Below are 25,890 nucleotides of genomic sequence, written 5' to 3'. Positions count from 1 at the left end.
AATGTCACCGACACAGTTTTGCTGAAATTTATCTTCATCTGCCATGTGTTGCTCCAAGCACAGAATGAAGAAAACACATTATTTAAAATTAGCTGGTCGCATGCATTATTTATGTTTGAATACAGAACGCAGTCATCTGCATATAAACGAATTTTAACAGGTGTGTTAGCAGTTATCTGGACGACGTGCTGTTAGTGTACGAAAAACGCAAAGGATTCTTCTTGTTAGTGAATGTCATCGACACAGTTTTGCTGAAATTTATCTTCATCTGCCATGTGTTGCTCCAAGCATAGAATGAAGAAAACACATTATTTAAAATTAGCTGGTCGCATGCATTATTTATGTTTGAATACAGAACGCAGTCATCTGCATATAAACGAATTTTAACAGGTGTGTTAGCAGTTATCTGGACGACGTCATTAATGTAGATGAGAAATATAAATGGCCCTAGAACTGATCCCTGCGGGACGCCAGATGTTACAGAGACAGACGCTGATTGAGAGTGATTGAAGGTGACAAACTGGGATCTTAACCGTAAATAGTCCTTGATCAAGCCTAGTAGTGGAACGCCATTGTTCAGTAAACTGCGAGAATTCACATTTAAAACCGTGATGCAAGGTACTTCCCTTCGGGATTTTGCGTACAGCATTCTCGGCTCGCCCTTCCCCCGTCATTCAAGGCTGGGCGATTTACCGTCTTGGTTGTTCGTGAGCCGGACACGCATGCCAGTTCGCGAATCCCACGTGTAAGCGGTACCATCGATAAAAAGTTTATCATGGACCAGCTTAATCTTCGCACCATCGCGCTTATCATTTTTTGGCGAACGCCAAAGCAATGACATTTTTTGTGACGTTTCGCGAGAGTAGTCGTCAGAGACACTATAGCCGGACCCTTTCAGTTTGCTACATTGTTTAAATATAGCTGCTTTTTCATTATAGTCATATAGCCTCATAATTACGTGCCTGTGTTCATCTTTTTTCTTATGACGAATCCTGTGAATTCGCTCCACCGAAGAAACAGTAACACCAAGAGTGTCAGAAAATATTCCTTTCAACACTTTATGTTCAATATCCTGTCTTGTTTCCGTATTTCCCTCCGGAACACCATAAACTATTATATTATTTCTACGCGCTCTATCTTCCATTTCAATTAGTCTTTGTTGTTGCTAGTCGACTGTGCGATGTAGGTGTTGAACAGTACTTTCAAGAGTAGTTAGCTTAACGCATAGCTCAGAAAAGGATTCCAGTTTTTTTTTCAATTCCAGTTAGTCTAGCTTCCATATCCATCTGCTTATCCAGGATTAGCTGCAATAACTCCTCTGTTGTTGGCCCCGGATTGGTTTCGATGTCCCCGGATAGCAAAAGAGAAAGATGAGAAAGATGCGACAATACCACACTGAGCATTTCAAAAACGTTCACTGGGAGCGGCAGTACTACAAGAAAAGGATCACTTGTGCGAAAATGTGATACAGAAGTATAATATCCAACCTGCAAGGTAATCCACACATGTTTGAGCGACATGACCGATGCCGTACCGCCGCTCCCACTGAAGACGGAGCCATGCAGGGACGCCTTTATAAGCCCAGTTTCAGACGACGTGCCCCTGGCGGGTTGTTTCCAAAAGCTTTCCTCGGTGACGTCACTTTGCACGATGAACGATGATTCAGGTAAGGCGGGTAGTCTGTAGCTCATTCCTTGATAGGCAATCACAAGCGGCAGCATCTGCAAGGTAATCCACACATGTTTGAGCTACATGACCGATGCCGTACCGATGTCCTAGCTGTGATTAGTTCTTTTATAAGGAACAGCTTTTACACTGGCTGAGCTTGAAAAACAGTAGTAGGGAATAAAGTGTGTATACAATTTTGTGACCGCAGTGGGAACTGCTCGAGGAAAGTGCTGGGTATGCACTCGTAGGCGTGGCTGCGAGTGCTCCTGGCCCATGCAGTTTCGCCCATTTGGGCACCTCAAACTCACTGCGCTGCAGCCGCGATGAGAATCACAATTTTAAAAATCTAAAAACTGATGCGGATATTACGTTCAGCTATAATCAACCTCTCAATAAATAAGGTGAATTACTGTAACTGGTAAAAAGTTAAATATTATATATTACTTTAAAAGCCTGAGGCTTAAATAAACATCTCAGCTGTATATAATCTATTAAAAAAATTGCCACATCTTCAGTGAAACACTCCGTAGGCCATCGATTTTGGACTAATTATAGCTTGTAGAGTACTTTCTCGAAGATAAATTAAGATTGGCATATATACTTTGCAATTGAAAACTCTCACATTCACCTGCTGAATTAATTTTATTTTTTTTTTTGTTTTTGCAATACACGCTTTACTTATTTTCTTCTTCAGTGACTACTAAGCATTTCACATTGCAGTAAAACCCAGTTCAGTTGCAAATGTCGGTGCACATACTACGACACATTTCGCTAGTGATGACTTCTCTGTTGCAAGCGATCAACCTGTGCCAGCTCGCCCCGTTACTCATGCTTCTGGCCGAAAATCTCAACTGCAGCCATGGAGTCAGCATTCTTGAATATGCATGACATCTGTGGTCATGTTGTCCAGATGGTGATGTATGTGATTTGTGTGCATCTGGAAGAGACAATATGAAGTTAAATTTTTGGGCTACATATATGCGTGTATGACCTAAAGTGAGAGTTGAGAGTGCACTCAAGTGTCCACATATAGTTGTTAAATGTACCAGAGCGTGGAATGCAACAAAAAACATTGCTGCAGAGTTTTTCATAGGACCGCAAAAAAAAAGTAACAACCAGGAAACATAGCAGATGAATGTTTAGCGTACAAAAAATTGTGCGCCGTTGTCTGCAGTTTTTTTATTATTACGACGTGTGCGCCAAATCCTTCTCTGGAATTAGCAAGGCCGTGTGGTTCTCACGATTGTTCTGCATGAGCAAAGAAGACCAAACAACACAAGTGATGAGTGTGCTATTTTTTCCATGATGCTATGCCAAGTGTAGCTCAAATGTCGATTCCGCTTCTGAGCAGCTGTCTGTGGAAGGGTTTTAGCAGCTAAGAGGGAGCATGCCTAGAGCGTGCGAAGCTGCGGTACGCGTGCTCCTCTTCGCTGTTATCGCGGTGGCCGCCTTAATCCCGTAGAATCATCGCCTATTGGAATCTCGAAATTGTGTATCTTAAGGTGCAGGTGACAAGAATAAAGCGGATGGCAGAAACAAAACCGTCGGAGCCAACGCGCGCAACCGCATCTCGTACAGTGCTGCTTGTGCCGTCTGCCGCGGCATAGTTTCGTTTTCGCGCTTTAGGGTCGTTCGCGCTGGCATCACAGCGGCGATGCCAACAGCCGCACCAAAAATCACCTATTCTGTAAGCATGCTCGCTCTGGCGTGGGGGCTTCCCGCCAAAAGTCGCCTAACACAGCGGCGGACAAGCGCCGATAGAGTGTATAGTTTCGCTTTTTCTACCCGGCACTGACATTGCACACGCATTGAACGAATGCCGGAACGGTGTAAACTATCACCGCGAGGCGACTTCCGCGGCATACGATACGGAAATGATGCAACAATTGCATTACGTAACAGATGCAGGCAATCGAATTTTAATTACGTATACATGGGCTTTGATCTATGGCAGCTGGACTGGCTCATGAAAACGTAGCACTGGTGAAACGCACCAACCGCGAACGTAACAGTGGGATTTTACTCGATGTTTGTTTTGCAGAGAGAAAAATCAATCCTTCCACTTTTCATCGTGAGGACTATAGAAGCGCCAGCTGCGGAACAACATATAATGCGTACTTCCATCTCGTATCGATATCACTGTTTCGCTGTACCGCACGCAAGCACCACGATTAGTGCTTTTAGTGGCAAAACCTATTGTGCACGACCCTTCCGCAAACACACGCACTCACGGTGAACTCTCGTTGTTTCGTGCTCGATTTTTTAGCTCAGACTTTTGGTCAAATTCTGTTCGAACTGAGGGTGCCAAGAGTAGACACGTGTGTGCGGCACGGTGGTTTTGTAGCCGCCTGCCCTCTTTGAGCAGTCATATTTATGTTTGTTGCAAGTGAACTTTTGAGATTTGCGCCAAGACTTTTGAATACGAAAGCAAGGACCATCACGTTTAGAGTCAAATTGTGCGCGCGCCATGAAAATGATATATATGGTTGCAACGCCAAGCGCCAATGGTCGGGAATATCTCGAAGTCTCAATACTTCAAACTGTTAAGGGACTGAAAATTTGTTCAATGCCGATTTGAAATTAAGGGTAAGGGGATCGAAAATTGTTATTGAAACAGAGTTCGGAAGAAAGAGAGAGCCCCACCAGAGGGTTCAATGCATTCACTGGTCTTCTCATTCTTATGCGACCGCTCATCAGCACTGGCAGCATTAGCGGCGCCTCATAGATGCCACTCGATCGGCCTCGCATGTTGTAAAATGAACCGGCCCCACGTCGTGACAGGAGCGCAGGAAAAAAAAAGAACTACAGTGAAGCAGCCGCAAAGACCACAACCCACACCAAGCAACGCGCGCTTAGTGCATGTAATGGCCTTTCATAGACTCTCGGTCCGGGGGCTGTCGAAAGCACGATGGCCGCTTGCAGCACGCTGCATTGCCATGCTAGCCATGCTTCATCATCGGTCAGGACAGGTAAGCTGTACGGACGTTGAATAAGCGTGTACTACCGGCAGTTTTGTCGCACTGAAATACGAGATTTTGACGGGACCGAAGTACCTTTTTGTAAATACCGCAGTATTGAATGAAGCGGTTTCCGTGTGTGTACAGTACACACCCTACATACCTCTCAGGCAATAACGGCTCTTAGCAGCTGAGAAACGTCAGAGCAAGAAAAAAATTAAATCTGACATTAACAAGTGATGCCAATTCAATCAGCCACTGTTCTGTTTGAGGAAAGATAGGCCAGAAACGGTAAGACTGTAAATCGAATTTACCAAATATCATTTTAATCATTTAGGGCCCTTTGTTAACAGGTGAAGACCAACATTACCCAGTTTGTGCACCCAAAGCATCATCACGAAAACTGGGTGAAACCCAATTCCTGCTCAAAAAGTGCCTTCAAGAGAAATGTAGTTTGCAACAGACTGAAGCTACCGTAGATGTCTTGAACCTGAAAACAATAGATGAACTAGCCATCTATTGCAGTTTAGGGAGATACCAATTTCACTAACTGCCAGTGAGAGCCAAGCGCTACAGAATCTCGCTACAGAATCTCGTACAGAGCCTCGTTCGTAGTTGGTTGGAACCCCAGTAGTGCTAAGACGGTTGCCTAGCCTTTTTGAAATACCTACAAAGACCATTCAATTAAAAGCACCAAGATTAAAATATTCAGCAAGAGCTTTCCTAGCACTGTCAGTGCTGAATGAGGTGGCGGTATAGGCAGAAGTATCCCACACCAAGGGATGGTGCAATCAGAAAAGGCGGTACCTACCTGTAAAAAAAGTTCAAATTGGCTCCTCCTATGCATCGAAAGTACAAGTGCAGCGCCCACAAACATTCATTACCTGACTTAAATTTTCACTGGGCTTCAGTACCCTTTCAGCAGTAGTCTCAGAGCAGCTTGTCAGTGAAATTTATTTTCCTCACTAACTTTGTGCAGCATTTTCTGCTGCAGGGGCATAAAAACAAAGGCAATATGTGGCTCTGCAGAGGAAACAATGTGGTGGCTGGGTATGGTCTCAACCGACTGTTTTGTAACATGGTTTTTCTATAGGGCCAACCAAGTTGTTAGTAATCTATTCATACGTTTCTTTAATCACTACCAAGGCATGCTGGGAGGAATATTTTATTTGGCACAGCAGTTCCGGCCGACATAGGTCCACTGTCCCTCTGCTTGTAGGCCAGGGTGCAGACTTGTGAGCACGTTCTTGAGCCAGTAGCCTGGAACGATGAATAGGTGCCTTGGACCAGAGAATGCCACGCCCCGCAAGGTCGGTTGCTGCAGTCCCTCCACTAGTGGCAGCCATATGCAGGGTTGGATGCCATGAAAAAAGAAAACAAAAGTGGGCAAGCTCAGAAAAGTAAAATGCAACTAATAAGCCACTAAGAGAAACCCACGAACAAATGCACACACAAAATGGAATGCATGCAAGACAGAAAAAGATTAGGACATCTCCCAACAGACTATTGCAGCAGCCTACGCACTCCTATAGTGGCCTTGTGCATGGACATTTGAAAGATCTTAAAAAAAGGATAAAAGCAACATTGTTCAAGATGTGCTGGAAGAACCACACACAAAAAGAAGTGTGCACAGAGCTCAAGAGAGAATGAAAACAGTCACGACAAACAACGAAAGGGTTTCAGTGGGTCAGACCAGTACTAATTAAGAGAATCAAATTATCAGGTTCAAATCTTGGCAGTTAAGCTTGGCCAGCCAGCAACACTGCTGCATTTCCTTTTGCGGCTTCCGACGCTGGCACACAGGCGGTCACAAGCCCCATATACTAAACCCAAAACCTTAAATGGACACACACACACACACACACACACACACACACACACACACACACACACACACGCACACGCACACGCACACGCACACGCACGCACGCACGCACGCACACACACACACACACACACACACACACACACACCAAATTTTTGGTTGGAGTCTGTTTCAAACATTGTGTATTGCCCCAGGGCACGTATGCTGCACGATTCATATATGCACTATAAATAATTCATTGCCGTGTTACTTATACTGAGCGGTTTCGCTTCCTGGGCGCCAGGGTGTGTTATGACGTCACTCCCAAGGAAGAGCAGCAACCCTGGTCACGCGGGCTCCAAAATTAGAGACAAAGGGACTGCTGCGTCGTCTGCTCTCGTACACATGCTGTGCATAGCAGGACTTTTCGAATTGCTGGCCGGTACTACGATATGCTTAACAAAGCCAAGCTGGTGAGGGGCAACGTCGAGTTCTGAAACCAAGCAGCTGACTTGGGACAATCTCAGTTGGAATACGCGATTTGGGTTTTGTATTCAGCGTTGGTTTTTAGATTTGGAATACTCTGCCCATTCCAAAAGGATAAAAAAGTGCAACATTTTCCGGCAGTTTTTTTGGTGATCTCGCGAGTATATTGTGCATTCATAAGCAGATAAAATTTGTTTTGTAGAATGCACTTTTAAAAGAAATATTTGCTTTCCTTGTGCTTTGCTGCGTAAGAAATTAGAGCTAGTTCTCAGCAATGCTCCTGTTCCCGTTGCAGCTTGGATAAGCCCTTGTTATCTAGATGCCAACTGAAAGCAGCATCTGATTGCATTGGATGAAATGCTCCCAGTGCAGTGCATTGCTACTATAGATATTGCACATAAAATACGAATACAACCCCACTCAAACAAATGTCTTTCCGCGTGCTTTACATAGTCGAGTTTCCTTGCGGTGTGGACGGAATAACAAAAATCTGCAGACAAAAAGGCAAAAATTCAGCCGTTAAAAGCCTTCCTGAGTTAAATATCTAGGCAAGCTGAAGCATTCAAGAAAGAAAATTAAAACTGGGCGTCCAGCAAGCTACTTATTCTAAATTCCTGAAGGCGGAAGTGAGAAACATAGTGGCAATAATAACGGACAGTATACATGATCAATTCACAGAAAAAAATTAATGAAGCTGCAAAAGCTGCATTGAAAAGAGATTTGCTTCCCCCGTTTGAGAAAGCTCCTTTTACGAAGCCCATCTCTTTATAACATGTGGCTACCCTTTTCTTTATTCTTCCCAGCATTTGATGTTCTCTGCCAAGTGCGTGTCAACATCAAATTTTTCATTTTGAAGCAGATACCAGTAAAAAAATTCAGAGCAAATACAACTGAATATTCTAGAGCAGTTCAGATATCAATACAGGTAGCTAAAATTACAATACAAACATGTTTCCTCAAAATGCAGCAACGAAATGGAATATTCCACACCAATATTTTTTCACATCCTAATGCTTATTGAGCATCTCAATGAATAAGGGGAAATCATGTAGAATGTTAAAATTTGCCTAAAGCATAACTGTGTGCAGGGAAAAACCCGACAGCTTGAATTTTTAAGCTGGCATGTGGAGATGCTCTTGTCACAGTTCACACTGAAAAGGCGTATGACGTGATGTGGCACACTGCTGAGAAACAAAAGATTACACAAAATATCAATGAACAGCAGCTTAAAGGGAGACTGAAGCACTTTTTTTGAAAATCAGGCTGGCAGCGGCGTCCTATAGTTTTCCATGCTGTATACTGGAATATCGCATCCAAGTAAGGCAAAAACAAGCGGGAATTGCCTTTTTTAGCAGAAATATGTGGCCTGCGCCGCGGGGCACACCGTGCGGCGCGCCACCGCCCGTGATTGGTCAAGAGAGGTGGTAACAACACTTTTAGGACTGGAGAAGCTGCCGATGCGATCCGGCGCTGCGTTGAGTGCAGATCGCAGCTTTCCGTGGTGTTGTAAAAGCGAATATGGCGACTACTGACCTCCAAAGAAAAGGATACTACAGTTTGTTCATTACACGCATCACTTGAAACAAAAAAAGACACAAGCAAAAAATTCGACGCCTCGCACAAGCATACACCAGCGTGAAGGACGCGTATGCAGACCATGCGTAAAAGGTGCCAGTACAACCTCGGCTCGTATTCTCGGAAAGGAAGGGGTGCGAACAATGCTCAAGTCAATTACCACCACCGAACGCCTCCTGGCTCGCCCGAAAGAGCGTCATCCTAAAGAAAAGGCCTAAAGCGCTGTGTAGAAAAAATCCTGTTCTCAGTACCCAGCGTTGTAGCGTGGGGCAAGAAAGTATTTCAAGGAAACGATGAAGCAGCACAAAGTTGATGTCAAAATGAGCGAAGCGCAGTGGCCAAGCGCTGCGAGGCATGTGACCACAGGGTAGTGACTCGAAACCAAGCCAAATACGCGCACAAGGCTGCTGCTTCACTCGTGGCGCCTTCAGCAGATGCCAGAAAATATTAATCGCCTCCTCGGAAACGTTCGCCCTTCCTAGATTTGCAGTTTAGGTCAAGTGAAGTGGTGGCCAACTATATGTGTGTTTAAATGCCAAGCTAGCTGAAACTCGCCTGCTGCCACAACTTGATGAAGATGCCGAATAAGGTTGCGAAACATGGTGCTTTTTTTTAAAAAAAACTTAACTGGCATTCATTTCTCTTTGAAATTTGCACCCAAAATCAGAACGTCTAACGCTTTCATTTTAATCGCTCAGCTACGATTAAACGAGAGGGCCGTATATGAAGAGCATCGATGCTTGTTTGCTGCTTTATTGTGCTTTGCTTTGCTTGCTTCGACACGTCGAACCGAGTATAAAATCACTAACCGAACCTTGCTGACCACGCCTGAGGTGGTCTGGCCATCGCCTAACCTAAGGCGAGCGACATATGCTTCAGCAATGTAGAAGAACTTCTTGCTGGGCGAGTTGGTGCATAGCTTTCTTGGGATGGCGTTGCGCACACGAACAAACGTACACAGGAAGAGGCAGAAGACAGAAAGACTTTCTGTCTTCTGCCTCTTCCTGTGTACGTTTGTTCGTGTGCGCAACGCCATCCCAAGAAAGATATGCTTCAGCCTTATCAGGTTTCAGCAGGGGCTAAGTGAGCATGTTTCTACTTATAGAAGAGGCGCTTCTTCGGAATGGTGGCACTCCTCTCATGCGCGAGAAAATCGAAGGGACAATGTCATGGTTCAGCCGCGCCTTTTCAACAGAAATCTCCAGAGGTCATATTAGGGACAAGCCCTGCATGTAGCCGCACTTACGAAAGTGCTTCGAGAAGAGAACGCTTGCTTTGGTCGGCTTGAATTCTTCGTCATAGCGAGCGCTTGCGCTGCGAGCTTAAGGCGGAAAACAGTGGAAGACGACACAGTCGCGGCCGTGGTTGTGCGTGGACACGAACGCAGAGTAATACCTCGTGTTGAACATGATTGGAAAGGCCGGCTGACGCGCTTTGTACGTCACAAAGCACGCAGTACGAGGAAAAACGCATACAGCACGAGAAACAACGAGCGCTGAAAGCCCGCTCGGGTGCTCGAAGTATCCCCGGCTCCTCAACATGACGTCCCGTTGGCCGACATGGACGAGGTTTCCCTCTCCGCTGTTCTCCTCTCCTGCGTACGCGCGGGAGATTTAAACATCGCGCTTTCAGTTGGTGATTGCGGCACTGTTTTAGCCAAAATCGAAAAAATAATTTCACATGCGTGATCAGCAATGACACTACTTCAAAACCCTAAAAAATTGGCTGATTCGGAAACCGCCTCAGTATCCCTTTAGGCTACAACGTGAGTGAGAGCTTTAACAAGACTATGTCTTCCAAGCTGCCTCGTGACACCTAGAGACAGCTCCAACTGTGGAATGCTGTCCCAGATGCATCATTCTTGACGGGACATGGCCCGCTTAACTCTTGTGTGTGGGTGTCACCACACTGGAATCCCTAGCCATAATGGGCCCACAGATGCTGGCACATTTCTATTCGAAATCTGTGCAGCAATTTTGGCAGCTGTTTTCCTTCTCGCCAGACGAAAAGTGCCTCAGTTACCTGGATTCTTAGATTTGGAAGTTTCTTAAAATTATGCTCACAAGTTTCTACTCTTTTAATGGTTCATAAGAGTGGTGGTCATATGTGCTTCTACAGAAGAAACAAAGAGCACCACTTTGAGAAAATGCTGGAAAATTATCTAAACGAAACACCCCGCATGCTTTCAGGGGATTCATAAACTGCTCATTGTACTGCCAGAGATTATTTCAGGCTTTCAAAGGATGGTTTTTCTATCAGTGAAAAGTACTGCCGTTTCCTGCCTTTCCAATGAAGGCACCCTGTGCTCAATCTGGCATCCCTTTCGACAGCAGCAATGCCATGGGACAAGCACCAAGAGATTTCCAAAAGAAAATATCAGCTTTCTATGACCTCATCACGGCTTGAATCACAGAAAAACTAGCCTCTGTTTGTTTGTTTCTGCAATGGCCTACAAGATTGACGAGGCCCGAGAGCAAGATTTCCAGATTGATTTTGATGCCACGCTAGGGTGGCCTGGCTCCTCGCATCAGTACATTGAAAGTGCATGAATTCTGCACATTGCTATGACTACGGCTTATTCCACAGAAAATACTTTTGAATGCAGCTAGGTCTATCCATATGCACCAGCCCAAATTTACTGTTGAGTCCGGGAACCTGTACAGAACGAACCAGTATATACAATGCTCACATCATGGACGACAAAGAAAAGACATCCAAAACAGACAGGCTGCCATGCCTTATACATGTTAGAAGAAAAAATAAGCCACGCCAATGTGAACAGACCGTGTGCTGGGCACTCGCAGTACCGTTGAAACTTGCGGCAGACCACTGCGTTAATTTCAGTCAGTCCTTTTTTCTAACTTGGCCACTTTCTTGATCATATCGCTCACAATTCCCTCATTTTTCCAGGTAAAGAAAATTCCCCTGATGATTCAAGGTTGCTACACACCCTGCAAAGCCATCATAACCCTTCAGGGAAATACAGTAGAGTCTTGCTATTCTGTTCTTGGTTTGTGTAATCTGCCGTATAACAAACCCAAAAATTATGCGTGTTACACTATTTTTCTTCACAATATAAATCCTGGATAACTTTCTGAAACGATTCCCTGGTGTACATGTCCATAATTTCGTCAAATTCTGACGGCATGGTGCATTCAGAGACCAAGAGGAAATAAATGCCAGCCAAGCTAGTCATCATTTTTTGATACTTTCCCCAAATGCATCTGAGCACTGCGGAGAAGGCTATGCACAAAAGCAAGGAGACAAAGCAGCGGTGGCTCCTCCACACTACAGAAGTGCAATGGGACAAACTATCTGAAAACGGCAAGGAATAGTTGATGGACTGGATGTGCCATGAAGCTCCAGTCCCATGAAAAACGAAAATATGGAAAGAACTCGCAAGCGCTAGAAAAGGAACTTTCCAAAATTTGTGCCAGCACACACATACACACACAAAACTTTTAATGAAGTGAAAGTGCCAATAAATGCCAGGGATTAGGAAATGGCGCAAAACCTAGACATGGAGACAATCGTGTGCAGAGCAGCAATCAAATTTTTTGAAGCTCCTAATTCAAGCTTCTTGCATAATACACAGCATTCGCAACATCCAAGAAAAAAATAATAGAAGAAGGTGGCAAAAAAAAGAAATTGGGGTAGGGGGGGAGAGGTGGCAAAAACATTTGCAGACATTATCGCGTCAGGATTTTGCATTCATTGAAAAGTAGAATGCAATCGCCTTGAAATCAGTGCGTGAGTGTCCTTAAGTTCTAATGCAAACTATGATACCCGACCCAGTTTGCCACATGTGACAATGCCCATGAGAAAAATGAATATTACACACCACACAGCTTGTGCAGAGGCGGGAATGGCCAAGAGCATTTTGGAGCAGTCTTTGTCGCAAGCCAAAATTCCATTATGAGTAGTTTCGTAGCAGGTGATCAATACTGAGAGAAGGTAAAGATACAGATGTGCAGTGTGTTAAGCTAACTGTGCCAAGGTTTAAATAACTACTGGCTGCACAAAAGACTAAAAGTGTACAGTTTTTTTAAAAATGCATATCATTTAAAAAGGAAAGTTCACGAGTGCTCAAAATGCATACACCACACTGACATAATGAGACATGTTGCTGACATGCCTAGCCTACTTGCAGCTGTTTGATGCGTCTGGAAAGAGAGCACTCTTCCCTCCCATCGTCAAGGCAAGGGGGGTGCCAGCCTGTCCCCGCCACACCCGAGGCCCGTCACTAACCAGTTTGCAGGTGCTGGTGTACGAGCAGCCACGACCCTAGCCATACAGATGTGCCCATTGCTATAGCTACTGTTTATCACTGTCACATGACTTGGCCTTTCTGCAGCAGATTTCAGTTTTCCTCCAAGTGCTCATATTACCAACGTTTTCATGGATAACGTGCTCCCCAAATGAAATAAGTTGCAGTGTGTCTCACATCAGGGCGAAGCTCTCAGTATTGACAGCCACGCTGCCTTTGAAGGGCTCTTTGCAGATGTTCTGCAGCAGGATGCCGTTGTCATCATCATCATCAGACTGAAAACACCCACTGCAGGGCAAAGGCCTCTCCCATGTCTCTCCAATTGGCCCTGTCCTTCGCCAGCTGCGGCCACCGTATCTCGACAAACTGCTTAATCTTATCCGCCCACGTAACTTTCTGCCGCCCCTGCTATGCTAACCTTCTTTAAGGACCCTTGTGGACCAGCGGTTATTTTGCCTTCACATTACATACCCTGCCCAAGCTGCGTTCGAGGCTGAACAGCAGCTATGCAGTTAAAAGGTTTCGTGTGCACATTTTTAAAAACGCATCAGGTATCATTTTTTACCAGGTAAGTGGATATATTTAAGCTGTTTTCAGTTTGGGCATATTGCCGCTTTGCACATAGTTTTTCTGCAGTGCTACGAGGTACGCCTTAATGAGGTTTCACTGTACTTATGAGTAGTAAGGTTCCTGAATTTGATGCGTCTCAATGTGAAATCTGAACCGATTCATACACCTCCAGCAGTGAGGCCCATGACCCAAGTGTAAAAGTGAAGTTCTGATCTCCTGCTATGCGATGCATTCAGAACAGGTGCTGCCCTTGATGGCCTCACAGATAACTTTGACAACAATGGCAACACAGACATCAAAATTTACTCTCCACCATTGGTGCCATGTTTGTTGCTGCTCTAATGTCATTTTCCACAGTGGCCCACTCACAACTCACCTCAATTCTGACTGCGGTGCCATCCAGCAAACAACCCATAAGTGGTACTGTGCGGATGGATCTTATGGCCATGCCACTGCTCTAATTACACCACTTTCTCTCAGTCCCATGGCGACATTCCTAGCAAAGGTGGGGGAAGGAGGAAGTTGGAGCACCCCGAAAGCCAAATGTACAACACGGACGTAGTGCAGTGGCCTCGCTGAAAGCTCTTGCCCAGAGCTCAAACAGCACAGGAATTTCTGGCTGAGTTTACAACTTTTGTCACACCCAAGTTGACAGCCCACCAGCCACACACACCACAACAATCACACACGCCAACAGTGCAAGATCTGGCGATATGATGTTAAGCCATCTGTGCTTTAACCAACCCGAAATTCTTACCACTCAGTCCAGTAGATGAACTCTGTTCTCTCCGGTGATACACCCAGCCATTACTGTTCACAGCTATGGTAAATTATCATTTTGACCTCTCAGATTCCCTCATCAAGAGGCATGAGGGCAATTGATTAACTGTTTGGTTCTTGGGACAAAGAGCCATTAAGGAATAATTACAATTTCTGGGCAAACAAACACTCCCTGAAGGGGCCACAGAAAATTCTCTACCACAGCTGCAAATTATATTGTTTGAACAGGAACTACTTTTTGTTGTTTATCAGTTTATCTGTACCTCAACGGCCCAAAGGCAGCATTACATAAGGGGTGGACTGATATGTAACCTCCTGCCACAGAATTTTTCACAAAAAGCAAACTGAAGAGCTAAACTGCCCATCCACATATTTGAGGCTTTTTTTCCTCTCATAATTCCTACTGCACTGGAAGCCCTACGTTGGTGCTTGAACCTGAATGCCACACACCCATAGGTGTGCTGCACACATCTTTTATCAGCATACCACCATTTAAGATCATGACAATGCCGCATTTAAGGTCAAGAGGTGCAAGTACACAAAACAGTAGGCAGTAAGAACGAAACGAAAACACTAATGCTCTGTGAGTCATCCCTGTGCTCCATCTTTTGGCTGCCTAAAAAAGTGAAACTACAACGAATATCTACTTATAACTTGTGAGAAAAAAAGAGACAAACATAGAAGGAAAACAAATAACGCCTCGTCCTTGTCTTTCCATGCGTTCTTCAAACATGGGAACTACTCCCTCGTTCAGCTACCTGTCCTACCTACATTCGTCTGCGGCTTCTCGCCTCTCGCCATTGCTTGTCTCTAGGGGCACAAGCGTTCCCGGTTTCACAGCAGGAAGCCCACTTTCAAAATTGCAATTTGCTAGATCCGTGAGAGCCTAGTTGCTTTGTTCACTTAGGGTCTACAGGCGAAAGCCATCTTAAGAGTGAATGTTTCCAAGTTTTCTTTTTGTTTCTTCTTTCCATGTGATGGCTAGGGCGAAAAACTGCCGCCCACCGATGCAAGGCAAATAGCCACGTAATTATCATTACCACAATGACCTGGCACACACTGAAACAGTGCCTTGCAAGCTTTATGCACCTAACAAGCTTCCAAAATATCAAAGGACATCAAGCACATTGTCCACAATGTTCGCCTCCTTCAGGCGTCTCTGCAGCATCACCTGTAAAACGGCTTTACGCTTAGAGGCCTTAAAAGAAAGCTTGCTTAAACAGTTTCCTCATGCGCTCCATGCTAGTTAGCTACCTAGGTCCAAGCACCTTCCCCATGTAAAGCCGATGCTCAGTGCAGGTGGCACAACACTCGTTCTAAAATTCACACGAGGTGGAGAGCTCACCCTGTGGCGCCTTAAAGCCTTTGCTGCTTCCGCAATTCATCGTCTCATTTGTTCAGCCTCTGCTCCAGCAAGCGAACGCCGGACTCGAAGCAGGAATCGGGAAGGTCCGTGCATACCAGTAAACTGCATTTCGGTTTTTCAAGTGCTGTCTTCTGAAATGAAAATAAATTTAAAAGAAGAACATGTTTACGCGCTCCCGACACCAAAGCGTAATCGCTTATCTCGCCGCAATTAGTGCAACTGTTTCGGAAAGCGGCTGGCATGGATTCACAGCAACACAACTGTAAAATGAACCATTAAGTCAGTATTCGACACATTCTCCTAGCAGTGGGGTCACAAAAAGTCGGACCACGTACACTCATCGCATAAATGGTTAGCTCTCCGGGGCTGTTGTCAAAAGTTTCCCGCCTTTTTTTTTTGGGCGCACGCTAAAGCTGGTAATCATGCGCGTTTTACATGACCAAGAGTTCCGTTTGGCCGGGCTGACAAAAGGTTCAAAAACATACTCAGCGCATATCCTTTTCTGTCGAACTGCACTGAGCTTTTGAGCAGAACTCAGGATAAAACAGACGAGTCTCACCTTTAGGGCCTTTGTGTCCACTGCCGGGCAAGCGGGCTCAGTGCTAGTCCTGGGTGATCTGCAAACACAAAATACTTGAACGCAAGGAAGTTGGCAACGGAATGCCGAATGTCACATAACGGGCAATCACTCAATACTTGCATACCAAAAGACAGAAAGAACAGAGAAATTGCTCACGGGCAACACGAGCGCGCTCAGCACCCACCGACCGGCCATTCTCAGCTACTGCAAGCAATGCTCGACTCGGCTGAAAACATGAATCAAACAACAAAAGAATGGCCGGACATGACGTCGTTTTTTAAACCGGATGCGACGTCACGGGTGGAAATAACGCTTGCGTTATTTCGACCGGGTCGCAGGAGACACTTCCAAGGCTATGACTACCTTGGCGTAAAAATCCAAATCAAGCCAATCCACAGTCTGCGGTGTTCCGTTAAAGGGACACTGAGGAGAGCACTATTAATATTTTTTTTATAGTAAAATCCGATAGTTCGGCATGTCATGGCTTTGTTGCCACTTGGCCGGCAGCGAAAGATACATTTATTTCTAAGAAATTTGGATTCGAAGTTGAAAAAGTTTTTCCCGCCGCTCTGATTCAAACTTGGGATTCTCCTATGACGACACAGGACTAAGAGACGTGAAACATGACGTGCGCATGACGTAGCGCAGACTCCGTGATTTCTGGCGGCCAGCAGTGCGGCCTAGCAGCAGCCGAAAAGAAAGCTACCGCCGGCCGCACGTTGAAGGCATCTATTGGCTATTGCGGCCGTCGCTACAGTCGCTTCGATTACGTTTGCACTGGCGTTTTGCCAGCGTCACGATGGATCTCGTTCTCGAAGTCGTCAACGAAGTTCTCGCAAATAGACACCTTTAGCATACCGTGTACCTTGTTACCGCTAGCGGAATACCGGGAGCCCGCCTACCGCCGGAAAACAGGCGCTGATTTGTCCCGATGCTTCAGGAGCGCGCGTAGCTGCCGTGCACGTGGCGCCATCTGGCGACGTCAAGGAGATTTGCGCATGCATTGGCATAGCCTCCTATAGAAAAAATACAGGAGGCCATGGCATTGGCTGCGCCTCAGTAATTCATGGCTTCTCGGTTCCTGGTGTTGCTAGAACCATGCGTTCCAGCAACACTGTTTTGTCCTAATGACCTCATCACGCTTGTACTTGCGAGTTCGGCCTGTGGCGGCGATACCTGTATTTTGGTTCTTGCACTTTTCTACGTTACAAGAGCTTTGTTGTCAGTATGAGTGGCGTTTTTGTAATCAGGAGCTGGTATTCTGTCGATACAAGCCAACTTCAATTTCTCCTCAGTGTCCCTTTAAGGTTAAGCGTGGCCCGCATGGTGCGTTTTTTCGGGCGATTTGTCGGCTTCGAAGGCGCCGAGGAGTTTTTTGGCTGCCGGAGAGGACGTTTTTGCCAAATCATCGGGTTCCGGCGGAACAGAAAAAAAAACGACGACGCAGCGCCGACGCCGGCAGAAGGCAGCGACAGAAGGCCATTGAGAGCCGGAGCAGGCATCATGTGACTCTGGATGAAGCCACATTTAGTAAAGCTGAGATCTGGGCGAGTTGGTATGCATTCATACTGGTGCATTCAGCGCTTGTCTTGTCGTTGTCCCGCCTTTTTGCGCTGTTCACCAGTATGGACTCAAGTCACTGGAACTCTGAAAGTACCGCAACCAGCGGGCGGCGCGCAGGCAACATTGGGGTGTTGTTGCCAGAGGTGGTCCAGCGCGGCGAGCGCGTCGTCTGCTAGGCGAAGAAAGTCTCCCTTGCGGCGGCGTTGTTCATCGCTTTTGCGCAAAAATTAATGAAAATATTCATGATTGAGAGCTTAGATGAGGTGAGGGTTTCGAAAACCTTGAAAGCGTTGCACGACAGCTTCGCAACCCCTCGTATTCTTGAGCCCATGGGTGTGAGCTAACAACGCAAGAAGCAGGCGTGTCCTATCGCTTCCGCGAGAGGCTCGCAAATGCATATTTTCGGGATATAACAAAACGTTTAGTAAATAGGTTCACTTGGAAGTCTGCTGCGTATAAAACGTTCCCTTTACGCTTACTATTTCCTGCCGCCTGTTCTTCCCTCCGTGTGGTCAGTAGCCGGTCGGAGGCTTGTGGGAGGCAGTTGGGCGACCCTAAAGTCGACGAGCTCTGCGAAATCTCGTAAAGCAACGTCTCCGAAGACATTTATAGCTGTCACACTCACACAGACACACGACGCACAGAGACACGCACACGCACGCACACAGACAGACACACGCGGTGCACAAAGACACGCGCGCACACAGATACGCACGCAGACACACGCACTGACAGAGACACGCATACACAGAGACACGCACGCATACAGACACACGCGGTGCACAGATACGCACGCAGACACACGCACTGACAGAGACAGGCATGCACAGACACACGCACGCACACAGACACAAGCGGTGTGCAGATACGCACGCAGACACACGCACTGACAGAGACGCGCATACACAGACACACGCACGCACACAGACACGCGGTGCAGATACGCACGCAGACACACGCACTGACAGACACGCGTACACAGACACACGCACGCACACAGACACACGTGGTGCACAGATGCGCACGCAGACACACGCACTGACAGAGACACGCATACACAGACACACGCACGCACACAGACACACGCGGTGCACAGATACGCACGCAGATACACGCACTGACAGACACGCATACACAGACACACGCACGCACACAGACACACGCGGTGCACAGATACGCACGCAGACACATGCACTGACAGACACGCATACACAGACACACGCACGCACACAGACAAACGCGCGCGCAGCACACTGCGCGCACACAGATACAGGCGCGGGCACAGACACGCACGCGCGCGCACAGACACGCACACGCACGCAGACATACGCTCAGATAGAGGCACAGACACGCGCGCGCACACGCACACAGACGCACGCACGCACACAGACAGACACACGCACACAGATGCGATACTGAACGTGCTACTTCGTAAAACACGCAGTCCAACCCCATCGGAAGCACTGCGCCCCATCGGCTCCTAGAGCGAATGGACCCTCTATGGAGGCGCCTAATCACGTGATCGCAACTGGCCAATAGGCGGCGCGGCGGCGAAGAGAAAACAGATGCGGTACTTTAGTATGGACGAAGGCACGCTGGCCGTGAGAGGAGCGCTCGCGAGCTTGAGACAGCACTGTAGCTTCACCCACAAAACTGCGTCGCGCTTCCCGGGAAGACGGGTGTTTGGCGCTCCGAGAGTACCGAGGCTTGGGTTTAGGGTTTCTCGGCCGGAAAGGCCGAGCTGCGTGTTGCCTTTCGGAGGAGTCGCTTTTAGCTGGCCGTGCCGTAGCGTCTCTCAGGGGCACGCGTAAACGGTATCGCCATCTAGTGACAAGACGTCAAACGACATCAACGCTGGGTTGAAAAAATTTTCATCGGTAATAGGTGGTGTCCAGCTTACGGCGGACATTGCGTCACGGCGCAGTTTTGTCACGTGAATTTGAACTTCCGGGTCGTTTCTGTGGTTTGGTTTGTGTGGGCATTGCTTGCAGACGTGCGCTTTCGGTCTTTCTTTTCTTAATACTGGCGCTCACATCGCTGGAAAAAGGATGTTGTGCGCTGCCTCAACCTGCAGTCACTTCACTGCAACGGGAAACAACATGTTCCGAGTGCCATCAAGTATAGGGAACCGCAAAAACAGTGCGCCGTTGCGATCCGCTAGCAGACTGCCTGCGACGGTCGACATTAGGCTATGCTTCGAGCATTTTGTCGGCGGCAGAGTTTGAGAGCGTTGTGAAAGTTGAAGAATTCGGTTAAGTAGGTTGTTTTTCTCATTGAGGAGCACCAATCTCTCGTTCGGAAGACTACGGCTATGTGCCACAACCGTTATCGCATGACGGCGGCAGCACCGCGCGGGCGGTGTTTGCAAATATAAGCTGTTCGGCCTCCGTCAGTACAGCATGACAACTTAAGATGGTAAAGGACAGGACGATTATTCCTCAGACATTTGCGCTGAATGCGGGTAGTTCGAATCCATAGCTAATACTTAAGGCGTGTGTGGTCACTGCCGTCAGCTGTCGAAACGGCGACATCGCGGCCACGTAAGGCGGCGTCTCGTTCGCTGGCACTGCTCTCATCGCAGTGTTAAGGTGTGCTTAGGAGCACTTGTAAGAGTTATAAATTGTTCTATGAGGCCATTTTCGCTAATTTCTTGTTCAAATTAAAACATGTTTTCACCAGAACACTAGTCGACATGAGCACGCAGCAAGTGTGGAAAATTATAATTAAGCAACATGTTACACTTCCCGGTTTGTGTGGAACCGCATGTTTCAGTAATGTTTCTTCGTTTCGTGTGTGCGGAGAGGGAGGCTGACCGACAGGGTGATCGCATTAGAAAGTTATAAGAATCATTAACCGCCTTTGTTTTCAAAATACTCTGAGTTGGGAAAAGCTTCACTTCAGGATACCATAATTAAAAAAAAATAACAACCAACATAGGCTAGCTGTTTTTCACCTTTCATTGTACAGAACTTAGGAGAATTGACAACTGAGACAAATGTTATAATACTGAACTGTCACTGTGCAGCAAAGCGTCATTCACACACTGTGTATGTGCTGAACATGCATGCGAAGTAAATAAATTTCTACGTCTATAGCTTGTATATGTGATGGATTGCATGCTTGCATGTAGTAATATTGCACTTAATGATTGACTAATTGAGAGAGACATTGGTGATTTCAAGAAGTGCAAGATGCTACTAGGAAGGCAGAGGCTGGTCTAATGGTCGTTGGGTTCATAACGATCAAGAGTAATAATCATGCTATAAAATTACTAGTTTTAAAAAGCCAAGGAACACATTGTGTTCACAGACATTCCAGACTTTTTTAGTATCACTGGTGCCTTAGGGATGGTTTATCAAAGTCATTTAACATGCAAGCTGCGCCGAATTTGTTAACACGTCAAAGCTAAAACTAGGTGCGAATGTCTTTTGTTCAACATTGCACAAGACTTTGTAACAGGAACTTGTAGAAGATGCTGAAAATAACTCGTATCAAGCTTCTGTGTGTGCTGTAAAAGCCGAAGTATGATATTTTTTTACGCTCGACCATACTATGTATTATAATTTACTATTTGTCACAAAGATCATCCTGCATTAAACTCATCTTTAACATGCTGCAGAAAATGCACTGCAAAAGGTTTTGCAAGACAAAGATATGATGTTATTACCCACAGGATAAGAATAGTTTCCCATTAATAGCTGAGAAACTTGCTCCTCTTGCAGTTCAACAGTAAAGCTGCCCATGTCAAGAGCTTGTTCTGCTTTTGGCTGATGTTTGCTTACTGTCTTGTCTTTGGGCCTGAATTTGTTTACGTTGTGGTGCCTGTAGCGAAGCTCTGCAGCAGTCTTTGACGCCTTGCCTTGGCTTTAGGTTTTGATTAGGAAAAACAGAAGGCAAGCTCATCTTTTGCCTAGCTGCTAGTGTTGTTACTTAGCCACCTTAGCTTGAACACTGTGCATACAGTGCGTAAGTTATACGATTCCACATTTCTACACATAGCTAGGCATCAACACCTGAGGTGCCAACCATTGGGGACATCTGTCTGTACACAGGCTGGTGGTTCTCCTTCAACTAGGCTCAGAGCACAAAGTACACGACAGCAAAATAGCTACAGGCCCTCCTCTGCCTTGATGGGAAGCAACATTGATTTTACATCCTGAAGCTAGTGAACGTTCAAGAGATGACACAAAACAGCATTTATTTCTGTACATTTTTTTCACCTACATAATGCAGCAACCAGCATTGGGAAATCGAGTACAGAAATTCGTAACATTCAGAGCTGCAAGTTATATGTAAATGGCATGTAATGTCCCACACCCTCATGCAGGATGTGAAATGCATTGCAGTGCAGTTGCAGTAAAAACTGTGCATAGTTAATTTTGTTTGTGAGCAAAGTTCTTATGCATCCACCAAAGCCTCAGTAAGTGGACGCCTCTCACTGCTGGAATAGCTGCCATGTAACTTGCCCATCCAGGCTCTTGACGAACTTAAGTAGAGGTTTTCAGCCACAAAGTCTCGGAGCATGGTTGTCGGGGCATAATTCGTACATGCAGAAAGATTATAGTAGTGCTGAAAATTCAACACATTTGTAATGCAGTTCCATTTTTGCATTACAGCTCAACTAAAATTAAATCACTTCACAGAGTTGTTCAGCATGCTAGCTTCTGCAGTAATTATTCCATAATGCATAGCAAATATCCAACGAAAGCAATTAAGCTGACAAATACAGGAACCGACAATAAAACAGATTGTGCCCCTTGCTAAGGTTGTAAAATATTGATAAGTCCACAGACTTTTGAAAGGAGGAGCGACACGTGTGCAATGAGGGACGTCATTGTAGAGGCCTCCATATTAATTGAGACCACCGGGAGTTATTTAACGTGCGCTGACATCGCGCAGCACAAAGGCGCCTTTTGCGCTTCGCCTCCATCGAAACGCGGCCGCCGCGTCCCTGATCGGGTCCTCCGACTGAGTAGCCGAGCGCCCTAACCGCTAGGCCACGGCGGCGTGTATAGAAAATGTACCAAAAGTCCTCCAAGGATTTGCGCGGTTCAAGCTCTTTGCCGTCGTATCCCCCCTGCTACAATGTGCGCACCAGTGCGCTCGTACGTAATGCTAGGCTGCGGCTGTTGGTAGTCCATATATTCAGCGCCTGGAAGCGCGAAACCTCTAGGAAATATGTACTCTAATATATATTAGTGAACTATGTAGCAGCCGCACGATAACCGTAACAAGAGGCGGACTTCTTAGCGAGTGAATGAAGCGTCCTAAACTTCAGCGCGAACAGACGACGCAAGCCGAAACGTTCGCACTTACGTTTTTCCGCCCTTAATTCCAATACGGAACGTCGAGCGTGGGCATAATAATGCACGCAGAGCATGGTGACCTTTTTTACGACTTTATTCGCACATATTAACATATTTAGATCGAATTTAAGCTTGGCAGTTCCGCATTTCAAGCAGTGCGCCGTTCACGCGCATCTCGCCGAACGACCCGGAAGTCGGAGTACCCAGCATGCCTTGCGGCTCGTTCAGATTGGACACCACCTATTACTGATAACTAGGGTGGGTGCATTGCGAGCCTTTTTTCGTTCAAAGAAGAAAAATTTTACATAGATAAAAATGTAACAAGTGACTAAAAGCTAGACAACTGCTTCGCCAGATGTCGTTCTTACGAGGTAAACACACTGCATTTAGTTAGGCCTAAGAGCTTTAAAATTGCCAAATTATCTGAAAAACAGGGGCTACTTATCCCTTTTACCTCTACGCGTGGGCGAGCTGTGCGAAATAAAAGGGTACCGCTACCATTTGCGTGAGCTATCGCGTCGAAGAATCCAGTGGCGACAGGTATTCCGAAGCGGGCCAGCAGAGCGCCGCCATCTTGTCAACATAACCCGTAACTTGCCCGTAGCGCTCGCCACTCGGCTGCTGACCATGTGGGAGGGGATTCGTCGACGCCGGCGTCGGGCGCGCGATTCGATTTCGCGGGCAAAAAATGCTCCATGCGGGCCACACTTTAGGAACGGCGGAATAGTTACACAGAATCCAAAATAGCGCAAGATTATCCCTCATTCCTTCTCCTGTCGGCGAGAGGAGGCAAAGTGAATGTCATACGTACCATTTAAGGAAAAGGAATATGCCTAAAAACCCAATAACATTGACAATTTCTCTCCGAAGCGGACGAAGTGGGCGCCGCCATGTTGACAACGCTATTTTTCCTGGCATACGCAAGAGTACGCACGCTAAATTCGAAAAATAGCGTACGTAACGCGAACGTACGTAAAACCTAGCGAAATAGCGTTTGGCGCATGCGCAGTACCAATGACGCTATTTTATAGCTTTCGCTATGCCTCTGCGTATGTCTACGCACGCTAAACTAAAACTCTCTAAAAGCGTTCGCCGCTAACGTTAACCCAAGACGCAAGGCGGGCCCTGCGTTCTGCGCATGCGCACTTCGACGCCCCAAACTTCGTGGGGCCCCCTATCCTAAAACTCCTCTCAGTTGTGCTGCTCGCACCTCTCTGTATTCTACTCTTTTCTGCGTCGCTTGCCCTTCAGCCACTCGCACCGCTGAGTCCTGGCAGGTTCGAGGTAGCCAAGGCAGGTATCTGCATAGGATCGTGTCCATGCCGCCAAACAGCGCCAGGGTGGTTATCACCGGCAAAAATTTGTTGAACCAGTCTAGCATGTAGGCGGAAACCATGCTCATATCGTCTATGACTCATTTCACGTTGCGGAACACATACCTAAATGTGTTTAGGTCATTGGTGCTTAGGCCACGGTCCCGCGTTATAGTCACCTTGAACGCAGAGTTTACGGTCATTCCACCTAGTGCGATGGTGGCTTTATAGAGGGGGGCATATGCATTGTTGCGTGGACAATTGACCCACCATTGGTCGTCCACAGTTTGTAGCACATGTTCTAGGCACTCAGTGACCAACCGATGGACAAACGTCTTCCCACACCGGGCGGCACCATTGAGGAGCGCATTGATGAAGGCGACTATAACCTAATCTGGAAAGTACCGAATCGGGGGCATGACCTCTATGCCGTGGTCTCCGCTCTGGGGTGGCAGCCAACTTGGGCAACCAAATTCAAACCGGAGGACGTAAACCAGACCGAGCATGGTGCAGAGCATACACTTCTCCTATAACTGTGTTTGTTCAGAGGAAGTTCAGGGGAAGCGGTGGAGATGACTGACAGTGTCAATGATGCTTGGAGTCACCACTGTATCAATCACTACGTGATCTGATCACATTGGTCGCACCCTGAGGATCATCGACTAATACATTTCTCGTTTTTACCGAATGAACCAAATACACACTTGCACCCCAACGATCTCCAGAGGTGTGACTAAGAAAAACTGCCCATTCAACACACTGGATCTTAAAGCGGGGTGCGAAATGGGCCTTACCTTATGACAGCACCTTTTTCACGAAGATCGTCGATGTTGTCAGGGTGTATGAATGATATTATGCCCTTAAGAGAGCAAAATAGTTTACAGTGTCCGATGCTTTGCGTTCGTGAATAGTCAAGTTCTGTGTGATTCCCTAATTGCGAAAGGAGCCTTTGTAGAACGCTTTGATGAACAAATAAAGACACTTGTCGCGCTAGGAAGGTGGTGTCCAGTGATGAATAGAAGGAAGGTTTGGCCCGGGTTCGGTTTTATAGTGTTATTGGCTGTGTGTAATGTTCCTTTTATTTGTCGCTTGCCACAGCTCCTTTTATTTGCCGCTTGCCAGGTAGAAACTGAGGCGGTTTTAGAGGACCATCCATCCATCGCCTGACAGCTTTACAGAGGAATTATTTAAAACCTTTGGCTAGGTTTTGTAGATTTATCAGCGGCTGATATTGAGTCATATGAGCCTGAATGCGGTAAAATGATTTTCACATCTTATGTAGTTGTTGGTAGAGAACTTGAAAAAGGTTTACCAACTCCTAACTGACGTAAAGGGCCGCAGAGTGACCCCATTCCGAAGGAACTTCTTTTTCCTCTGAGTTAGAAGTGAGCGCAGTTTGTTTGCGCAGTTTGTTATGCGGCTTCGCAGCCTGTTAGAGGGAATTCTTCACGCAGGTGGACTGCTTTCTGCCGCAAAGTTTCATGAGAAGACATCGTGCCATATGATAATATAAGCCAGTTCCCTGGCTTTCTTGAGTACTTCCGGCCGACACGCTTGAGAGGGGGCGACATATCTGATGTGGCTGGCTTCAAGTATATCCTCATGCCTTTTCGAACGACCTCTGATTCGACCATAGGCTTAGGGCCTCTGGATGG

At 46.5% G+C, this 25,890-nt stretch overlaps 1 protein-coding gene across 1 annotated transcript in view; it reads left to right on the top strand.

Moving 5' to 3' along the window:
- The window catches only part of LOC149349093 (synaptic vesicular amine transporter-like), a 231,129-nt gene that overhangs the window by 44,077 nt on the left and 161,162 nt on the right, over nt 1-25,890 (top strand). The window lies entirely within an intron of this gene.

This window comes from Amblyomma mixtum, chromosome 3 (assembly GCF_055824585.1).
Source record: "Amblyomma mixtum isolate Tamu chromosome 3, ASM5582458v1, whole genome shotgun sequence".
Lineage (NCBI taxonomy): Eukaryota > Metazoa > Arthropoda > Arachnida > Ixodida > Ixodidae > Amblyomma > Amblyomma mixtum.
The sequence above is the reverse complement of the archived record's forward strand: the minus strand, read 5'-3'. Positions and strand labels throughout refer to the sequence as shown.